The following is a 9,644-nucleotide window of genomic DNA, read 5'->3' on the forward strand; positions in this document are numbered from 1 at the left end:
TTCGTACTCTTTACAGTTGGTTATTTAAAAAGTTTTACGATGTTGGTTACTTCCGCGTGTTTTTGGAAAGGTTATGTTTCAAGAGTTTTCGTAAAATGAGAGGTTTGTCATTAATTGAAGATTAATAAGTGAATCGACGAAAACTCTTTATGAAAAAGGGTTAATTAGTTACTGAGTAACACTCGAGAAATCGGGGCGTTACATTGTGGTATCAGAGCTCCGGATGAGAAACCAGAGCACTAAGGGTTTTGGGCTTACGAGTTTCCGAACTCGTTGATGTTTTTGTTTTTGATAAAGATGTTTTCAAAGCTTCGCGGTGAGATTGGGTAGACTTGTGTGCTAAGATGTTTGCTTGACTGTGAGATTGTTTGAAATTAGTATCATTGCCGTGATACTTGAGTCTTTAATGGTGTTATTTGATTCTGGTGCTACACACTCATTCATTGCTGAGGAGTGTGTGAAAAAGTTAGGATTGCTAACTGCTGATTTACCATTCGATTTGGTGGTGTCGACCCCTGCTGCCGATCGCTTAGTTACTCGCACGGCATGCTTGAAATGTCCGTTGGTTTACGAGGATCGGAAGTTCCTTGCAAACCTTATATGTTTAGGGCTTAAAGAGCTCGATGTGATTCTGGGGATGGACTGGTTGGCGCAATATCATGTTCTTTTGGATTGTGCTAACAAGGCCGTGGTATTTCCGGATTCAGGCGTTACGGATTATTTGAATTCGTACCATTTGAAGAAGGGTTCACCGGCGTTCGTGAACTCTATCGTGGCGGAAGCAAGAAACGATAGTGATGTACGGAACATCTCGATAGTGCAAGACTATGTGGATGTTTTTCCGGAGGATGTGCCCGGATTGCCACCAGTAAGGGAGACGGAGTTCTCCATTGACATCATGCCCGGCACGGGACCGATATCGATGGCGCCGTATCGGATGGCACCAGCGGAATTGATGGAATTGGCAAAACAGTTGGATGATCTCTCTTCAAAGGGATTTATTCGACCGAGTGTGTCTCCTTGGGGAGCGCCAGTGTTGTTGGTAAAGAAGAAGGACGGGAGGTCCAGGTTGTGTGTAGATTACCGACAACTAAACAAGGTGACAGTGAAGAATCGTTATCCGATGCCTCGGATAGACGACTTGATGGACCAACTTCGGGGAGCAGTTGTTTTCTCGAAGATTGATCTGAAATCAGGGTATCACCAGATTCGGGTGAAGGAGGCTGACATTCAGAAGACGGCATTCAGAACTCGATATGGACATTATGAATATCTCGTGATGCCATTTGGAGTTACTAATGCACCCGCAGTTTTTATGGACTACATGAACCGTGTGTTCAGGCCATTCTTGGACAAGTTCGTGGTGGTGTTCATAGACGATATTCTAATTTACTCGAAGAGTAAGGAGGAACATGAGGAGCATTTACGTCAAGTGCTAGAGGTGTTGCGGAAGAAGGAACTCTATGCTAATGGAGGAAAGTGTGAGTTCTGGATGGAGGAAGTGAAGTTCCTTGGTCATGTCATATCTAGCAAAGGTGTGGCAGTGGACCCCAGCAAAATTGAATCAGTTTTGGCATGGGAACAACCGAAGACAGCAAGTGATATCAGAAGTTTTGTTGGGCTTGCTGGCTACTATCGGCGTTTCGTGAAGGATTACGCCAAGTTGACTGCACCGTTGACTCATTTGACAAAGAAGGATCAACCGTTTGCGTGGACGGAGAAGTGTGAGGCTAGCTTCCAAGAAATGAAGAAGCGGTTGACCACCGCACCTGTACTAGCTTTGCCAAAGGAGGGAGAACCATACGACGTGTACTGTGATGCGTCGCATAATGGTTTGGGTTGTGTGATGATGCAAGAGAAGAGGGTGATTGCTTATGCTTCGCGACAGTTGAAAGTCCATGAGAAGAATTACCCTACGCATGATTTGGAGTTGGCTGCTATAGTGTATGCTCTCAAGATCTGGAGACATTACTTGTATGGCAGTACGTTCACGATCTATAGTGATCACAAGAGTTTGAAGTACTTGTTTGATCAGAAGGATCTGAACATAAGGCAGAGACGGTGGATGGAGTTTCTGCAAGACTATGAGTTCTCATTACAGTATCATCCGGGGAAGACCAATGTTGTAGCTGATGCTCTGAGTCGAAAGGCTATACATGTATCCTCGTTGATGGTCAAGGAGTTAGAATTGTTGGAGGCTTTCCGTGATCTGAGTTTGAATGTTGAACTCGCACCGGGGAAGCTGAGCTTTGGAATGGTGACGGTGTCTAGTGGACTCTTGGATGAGATAAAGTCGAAACAAGAGACCGATGAAGGGTTGATTGAATGGCGCAAGCTTGTGGCACAAGGAAAAGCGTCTGAGTTCGCTATTGGGAACGACAATATTCTGCGTTGTAAGGGACGAGTTTGTGTACCCAATGATGCAGTAATGAGGAAGCTGATCTTGGATGAAGGTCACAAAAGCATATTGAGTATTCATCCGGGGATGAATAAGATGTATCAGGACTTGAAACTTCATTTCTGGTGGCCTGGGATGAAGAAACAAGTAGCTGAGTATGTGTCGACATGTTTGACGTGTCAGAAGGCGAAGGTGGAACATCAGAAACCAGCAGGAAAGCTGCAGTCATTGGATGTCCCGGAGTGGAAATGGGATAGCATTTCCATGGACTTCGTGACGGCGTTGCCGCTTACACGAAGGAAGTTCGATGCAATTTGGGTTGTAGTTGATCGATTGACGAAGACTGCTCACTTCGTGCCAATCAATCTGAACTACAAGGTAGAGAGGTTGGCGGAGATATACATTGCTGAGATTGTACGCTTGCACGGTGTGCCATCTAGCATTGTGTCGGACAGAGACCCGAGGTTTACCTCGCGTTTCTGGGAAGCTTTGCAGCGGGCTTTGGGAACCAGGTTGAAATTGAGTTCCGCTTATCATCCACAGACGGATGGGCAAACCAAGAGAACCATCCAATCCTTGGAGGATTTGCTAAGATCTTGTGTGCTGGATCACAAAGGCAGCTGGGATGAGATGATGCCATTGATCGAGTTCACTTACAACAACAGCTTTCATGCAAGCATAGGGATGGCCCCTTATGAAGCGTTGTATGGTCGGAGGTGTCGTACACCCTTGTGCTGGCATCAAGATGGGGAGAACTTGATTGTTGGACCTGAATTAGTTCAGAAAACCACAGAAGAGGTGAAGCGAATCCAAGAGAAGATGAGGGTTTCGCAGAGTCGTCAGAAAAGTTATGCTGACAATCGCAGGAAGGAGTTGGAGTTTCAAGCTGGAGATCATGTCTTCTTGCGGGTTACCCCGATGACAGGTGTCGGAAGGGCGATCAAGTCAAAGAAGCTTACTCCAAAGTTTATCGGACCGTACCAGATTACGGAGCGTGTTGGACCCGTGGCGTATAGGATTGCCTTACCGCCGTTCCTATCCAACATACATGATGTGCTGCATGTGTCGCAACTTCGGAGGTATATGGCTGATAATTCTCATGTGATTGAACCTGATGATATTCAGCTGAAGGATGATCTAACGATGGAAATGCCGCTCATCAAGATCGTCGACAAAAGCACCAAACGCTTGAGGAACAAGGAAGTATCCTTAGTGAAGGTTGTATGGAATCAAGCTACGGGCGATGCGACTTGGGAATTAGAGGATAAAATGCGGAAATCACATCCCGAGTTGTTTGTAGACCCTTAAGTTTCGAGGGCGAAACTATTTTTAAGGGGGGTGGTATTGTAAGGCCCTAAGTTCAATTTGGAACAATTTTATGGAAGTTTGAATAAAATTGAAGTTTTTGGCTATGTTTGATAACTGGCAGATTAGAACTGTCAACTTGTGTGAATTTTTAGAGGGTCTTAACGACTTCATTTGAGAAAACTTCCTTCATGAGAGTTGTAGCCCTTCAAGTCTAGAAAATTCTCCAAGTGGTTTCGTGTCGATCCGATATCTGTAGCTCCAGATATCCCCGTTTTAGTGAACGTAGTTCCGGCTGTACAGTGCCAGCGGGATTATTACATTGTTTTTCTTCTAAGTCCGAATTTAATTATGAATTTACCTTTGAGGGCTTAGGTTTTAGTAAGTTTCAGGTCTGATTAGGTAATTAGACTGGTGGGTTAAGGTTGGACTTGGGTCGGGCTTGTGGAAAACAAAACCCTAGCCCACTTGTGGGTTGCATGGGATTTTAGCCAAGGGGGGAAACCCTATTCTTCCACAATCAGAAAACAGAGATACACTACAGCACCTTCACGTGAAAAACAAAGAGAGAACGTGTGAGAGAAGAGAAGGGAGCCGCCGCCCAAGCCACCACCATTGTCGCCGGTCACGCGCGCGAGCAAGGGGGAGAGCGCGAATAGAGAGGGTTTCGCGAAGGAGAAGGAAGGTGAAGGAGACTTGGACAGCAAGAGATTGTTCTTCCAAACTTCATTCTCTTCTTCTTTTCAGACCAAGAACCCAAGGTAAGGGCTGGTCCTAGGATTGGGTAGATTGCCTAGGGTATTTGCCATGTTTTACTATGAGAAAAGTCATGAACATGATTGCTTTTGCAAGAGTTTTGTGTTCATGATGCTTGCTGTTTTTTTTCTGCCTTGAGATCTTGATGTTTTGCTTCTGATTTGAGATGAAATGTTGATGCTATGATTCTCCATTAATCATCACTACAATTACCGTTTTCTTCTATGACTTTGCTTGATTAAAATGATTGAAGATTTATATGCTTAGATCTGCCTTTTGTGCTAGAATTGATGGTTATCTTGGTTCTGGAAATTTAAGCATGATATATGATATATGATATGTGGTTCTTGCTGCTGGAATATGGTTTAAAACTCTGGGACTTGAATGGTTGAAAAATTAATTTGAAGGCAAAAGTATCTCTGCCAGTTTCCTGTACTGGACAGCGAGTTTTGGAGCTTAATTACACCTAATTCGGGGTCTCAAATGAAAAAGGGATAAACTGGAAAATTGTAGATTTTCGAATTGGCTTTCTATGCATATAAAGAACATAATTTTTGGTCTAGTAATGAGGTCTGGAGGTCGATCTTAGTGACTGTTGCACCTGCTGTTCTTCCTGTACCGGACAGCAAGCTTTAAGGCCTAATATCACCTAATTCTGGATCTCCAATGGAAAAGTGATAAACTATAAAAGTGTAGAGTTTCGAATTATCTTTCCAGTCATGTATCATGTGAATTTTGTGGCTAAGTATTGCGGTCTGTAGACCATTTTTAGTACACGCTGCACCTGTTGTCCAAAAACACTAAATTTGAGAAATTGTTGGAAATGTTAGTAACATGTGATTAGGGACCTTTGTGAGATTTTTATATGATGATATCTGTAAACTGAGCCTCTGGAATTTGTAAATAATTTGTGAATTTGGGAGGCCCTGATTATTTCTATGCTTTGCATGAAGTTTAGTTGTGACTTGTTTAGGAGGTCGCTCACCCAGCTGTAATTCCTCCTAGTGTGACTGTTATTTCTTGACGTTGTAATCTGATACGATATTAACTCATAAGACTCTAGGATTGACATTAGAGCCTTAAACACCAAGAGAATGAATTTATAACTCGCTTGCAAGTAAATGTGAATAATTTGGACATAGGTCTGGTTAGGACTATGGACCATGAGAACAATGGTTCCGTTAGAGACAAAACGGATAACTTGCACGCGAGGGTGAATGCGGTTTGAACCGTGATGTTATGACTTGTGGGTGTCTGACCCATGGTGTGCTGTGGTCGTTCCAAGGAACGCCATGATGTTGTGAGCTTTGCTCATGGTGTTGTTCGTCTGCTGGACGAATGGTGTTGGATCCAAGGTGAAAGGTGGTTGTGTGAAGTGAGATTCCGTTAGTAACTGACTCTTTCCCATAAAAGACATATAATGTACTTATATTATATATGTTGTTGTTGATTTTGTCATTATCATTCTTTTTGTTGGACCTGACCCTACTTGTTTGCTATGTGTTTATTTGGGGGGGGGTAGATGGTCGTGAAGATAATGGCGATGACTCATTCTTGGGAGTTGATGCTACGTGACGTGCCAATACCGGAGGACGACTACACTTCAGAGGAAGAGGAAGAGGCTAAGGAATAGGGTTTTGGTTGAGAGTCTTTTGTTTTCTGTTGGGGTTGAGAGTTTCCGAAGTGTTGGTATCGAACAATTTTATTGCTTAAATTCGAATGAACAAGTTTTGATGTAATCTTTATTTTCATTCAGGCCTTTGATTCGTACTCTTTACAGTTGGTTATTTAAAAAGTTTTACGATGTTGGTTACTTCCGCGTGTTTTTGGAAAGGTTATGTTTCAAGAGTTTTCGTAAAATGAGAGGTTTGTCATTAATTGAAGATTAATAAGTGAATCGACGAAAACTCTTTACGAAAAAGGGTTAATTAGTTACTGAGTAACACTCGAGAAATCGGGGCGTTACAGCTCCCACTCAAACAGAACCTCAAACACAAGCCTTTTCTCAAGCTGAAACACAAGCCCCCCAATCAAACATCCAAACAGCTACCACTGCCTTTCCATCCATCCACATACAAACCTCTTCCACATCCACCACAACTGAACCTGTACCTTCCTTCAATTCTTTCATTCAAGGTATCGTTCAAAGTGAGGCTACCCTGAGAAATTTGGTTCAACACTTCACTCCCAAGCTTCCATCCACTTCAAAGACCCTCCTGTTAACTCAAACTAGTGAGATCCCTGCTGAGGAAGAAAAAGAGGATGATGATGTTCAGATCCTTGAACCTCCTTTCAATGTGAAGCCTATTCAACAAGTGGCTTCCAACTTTGAAGATCAACTCCAAGATGTTGCTGAAACTTCCTATGTATCCTTGTCCAATTATTCTGCAGTAAACTCACGAGATCTGAGTTTTACCTCACCTAAGAAGACTGCTACCTCCAGGCAAAGGCAAGTGACGATCTCTGAAGCTGAGCATATGGATGAATCTGACCATTCAGGAATAGAGAAGAACCATGCGATTGATTCTACTCCTTCAGGACAACCCAGAGCTCATAGTTCCAATGCTTCAAGCTCAAATGCAACCAAAACTCCTCAGGCTGTCCTGACCTTGGCCACCTCATTCCGACCTCAAAATCTCATTCAACTCATTCAGGAGTTCTCTAAATAGGCAACCAGAAGATTGAAATGGTTATATCAGGTAACTAATAATCAGTTTGATGCTTCATTTGTTGATGGTTTGTGGTCTGCTTTCGGAAGATGGTCAGAAAGCAGAGCTTATGAATTTCAGAAGCAGCTTAGTAGTGAGAAACGTCTGAGAGTTCATAATGCGTCTGAGAGAGCGTATGAGCAAAGGCAGAGAGTGTTGCACAGAGTTTGTGAACCCTTGAGAAGAGCTATAGCTGAAAGAAACTATGTTGTATCTGAATGTACCTCAGAATATGCTGAGATGGTTTCAGTAGAGGTTGCATAAGAAGGAAGAAATCACCTTCACAGGTGGACTGGATTAGCTTGAGCTTTTATCTCAAGTGAACCAGGATAAAATAAGTGCGTGCTTCACTTCTTATCCCTCAGCACCTAGTTCTTATCTTTGAGTTTGGAAAAAGTTCAAAAGTATATCCTTTATTCGAAAACTCTATTCAACCCCCCCCCCCTTTCTAGTGTTTTTCGCACCTTCACTTTTCACAAAAGCGGATGTCACAACATCGGCTAGGAATCAGGTTGTTTTTAAAAAAATGTATGACAACAAAGGAACAACATTTAGCTTGAGTGCACACTTGTTATAGGCTAGATTATAATCAAAACGAAAGTTTGTTATGATTTAGAGACATGAATTGGAATAAACCCTTCTATGCTTGCTTCTAGGAATTGAGTGAGGGTAGGGTTTTGTTGGCCTGAATATGTATGCTATAAAACCTCTAATGAATGATTGAGTACACAAGGAATTGGGCTTAACTTTCAATTTGGAAGAATTGCTTTTGTGAGGAATCAATTAGTAAGTACATAGGCTAAAGCAACAAGGAATGAATCAAGGTTTCATATGCATAGGATAGGTAGACTAAAGTGGATTAGATGATCAATAACCCAAGGCATTTCCATTAATTTTTATTTTCAACACTTTCAATATTGCTCTTTTGCAAATCTTTTGTCACCAACAACCAAAATCAATTTCAGAATTTTACTGTTTTTAAAACTTGCAAACTTTAGGCTTAAATCCACAATTCTCACTCACAATCCCTGTGGTTCGATATTTTAAAACCCAGAGGTTTCTGTACACTTGCAGATTGACCAACAGTAATCTAAAAAATTTCTTCTTGATTACATGTGACCTGTCCAGATATTATAATGACTTTTTTTTTTGGTTTTGTGAAAGTGTGCTGGATAAAGAGTGCCATACTTGATTTGAACTGAGGATGATTGATCTACAGAATAAGCAAGGAACTGCAGATGAATTAGAGGATAGAAGGAGTTCTCAAAATTATTTGCTGGCTTGCAAAGACCATAGTGGATAGGCAAGTAACTGCAAGTGAATTAGAGGATAGGAGTTCTCAAACTTATTTGCTGGCTTGCAAAGACCAGGGATATTGTGGGATTCTTCGTCTTTAAACATGTAATATGTTTAATAATGAGAACTTACAATGGTTGATTTAGTTGGGAAGCTGCTCATTCTCTTTTTATATTGTGAACTGTACATGTATGATCTTATCTCAACCTTATTGCAATGTGGGGAATTAGAAGGTATCTTGGCTGATATATTTATCCATGTCAGAACAGATTTGGGAGGTCATGGTTTCATTTGTTTGGAATTATAAGATTGTTAATGGTAAAGAGGGCAACACTCATTTGGTAGTGAAAAAATGTAGTATGGGAAGTATAAAATATTTTAATTTGTGAACAGTTTTTGTTTATTTATGTTCAACTACAGGGAAATAAACTTTAAAGTTTGTACGGGAAGTAATATTTTCGCACTTTGGTTAAGACAAGTGCGTTTAATTAAATGTTTAATCTATCATGATTTTGATTTTTTCCTTGACTTAAAAGTTTGTACGAGAAGTAATATTTTTCCCTTGATTTGTTTCCTGTTGGCTTTTATGTATTTTTTTGGTTTTCATTTCAAGCTGTTACCATTCTTACTCTTATTTATTTATGATTAGCAGTTAGTTTTATTTTTTGGCATCGGTATTAGAGCAGCAGTGGCATCAAGTTCCGGTTGGCTTATAAATGAAACTCTAAGAGCCTTTATTTCTTTAGTCTTTTTTTTCTACATATTAATATATCCATGAATGATTTCTGTTAAAATCTCATTTACATATTAAAAGTCATAGGATCCTGGGGTACATGTGGTCTTGGGAAATTTTTTTAGCTTTTATCTTTCCACACCTCTTAATTATCTTCAGATTGTCAAGTCTTCATTTACATGTTTAGGCTTTACCTATCTCTGTAAAAAATGGCTCCCAATAAGCGTACTTTCATGCTGATCTCTTTTCCCTTTTGAATTAGTTTCTTGCTGTAATTTTTTGACTTGAAAACCTTTGGATTATGTTCTACAATTCAAGAAGTCAAGATAGAGGAGAAGGTTCACATTAAAATTGTTGCCATTAAAGATTTTCCTTTATTTTATTCTCATTAAATAATGTATTCACTTTTATTTGTTCACTGTACAAGCTAACTTTCCTTTTATTATGT

At 40.8% G+C, this 9,644-nt stretch overlaps 1 long non-coding RNA gene across 1 annotated transcript; it reads left to right on the plus strand.

Moving 5' to 3' along the window:
* Positions 1–3,904: 3,904 nt before the first annotated feature.
* LOC130714034 (uncharacterized) lies at positions 3,905–6,223 on the plus strand. Its single transcript, XR_009011109.1, has 2 exons — positions 3,905–4,464; positions 5,982–6,223. It is a non-coding gene; the product is annotated as an uncharacterized LOC130714034 (long non-coding RNA).
* Positions 6,224–9,644: the final 3,421 nt, after the last annotated feature.

The sequence above is a fragment of the Lotus japonicus genome, chromosome 4, assembly GCF_012489685.1.
Source record: "Lotus japonicus ecotype B-129 chromosome 4, LjGifu_v1.2".
Lineage (NCBI taxonomy): Eukaryota > Viridiplantae > Streptophyta > Magnoliopsida > Fabales > Fabaceae > Lotus > Lotus japonicus.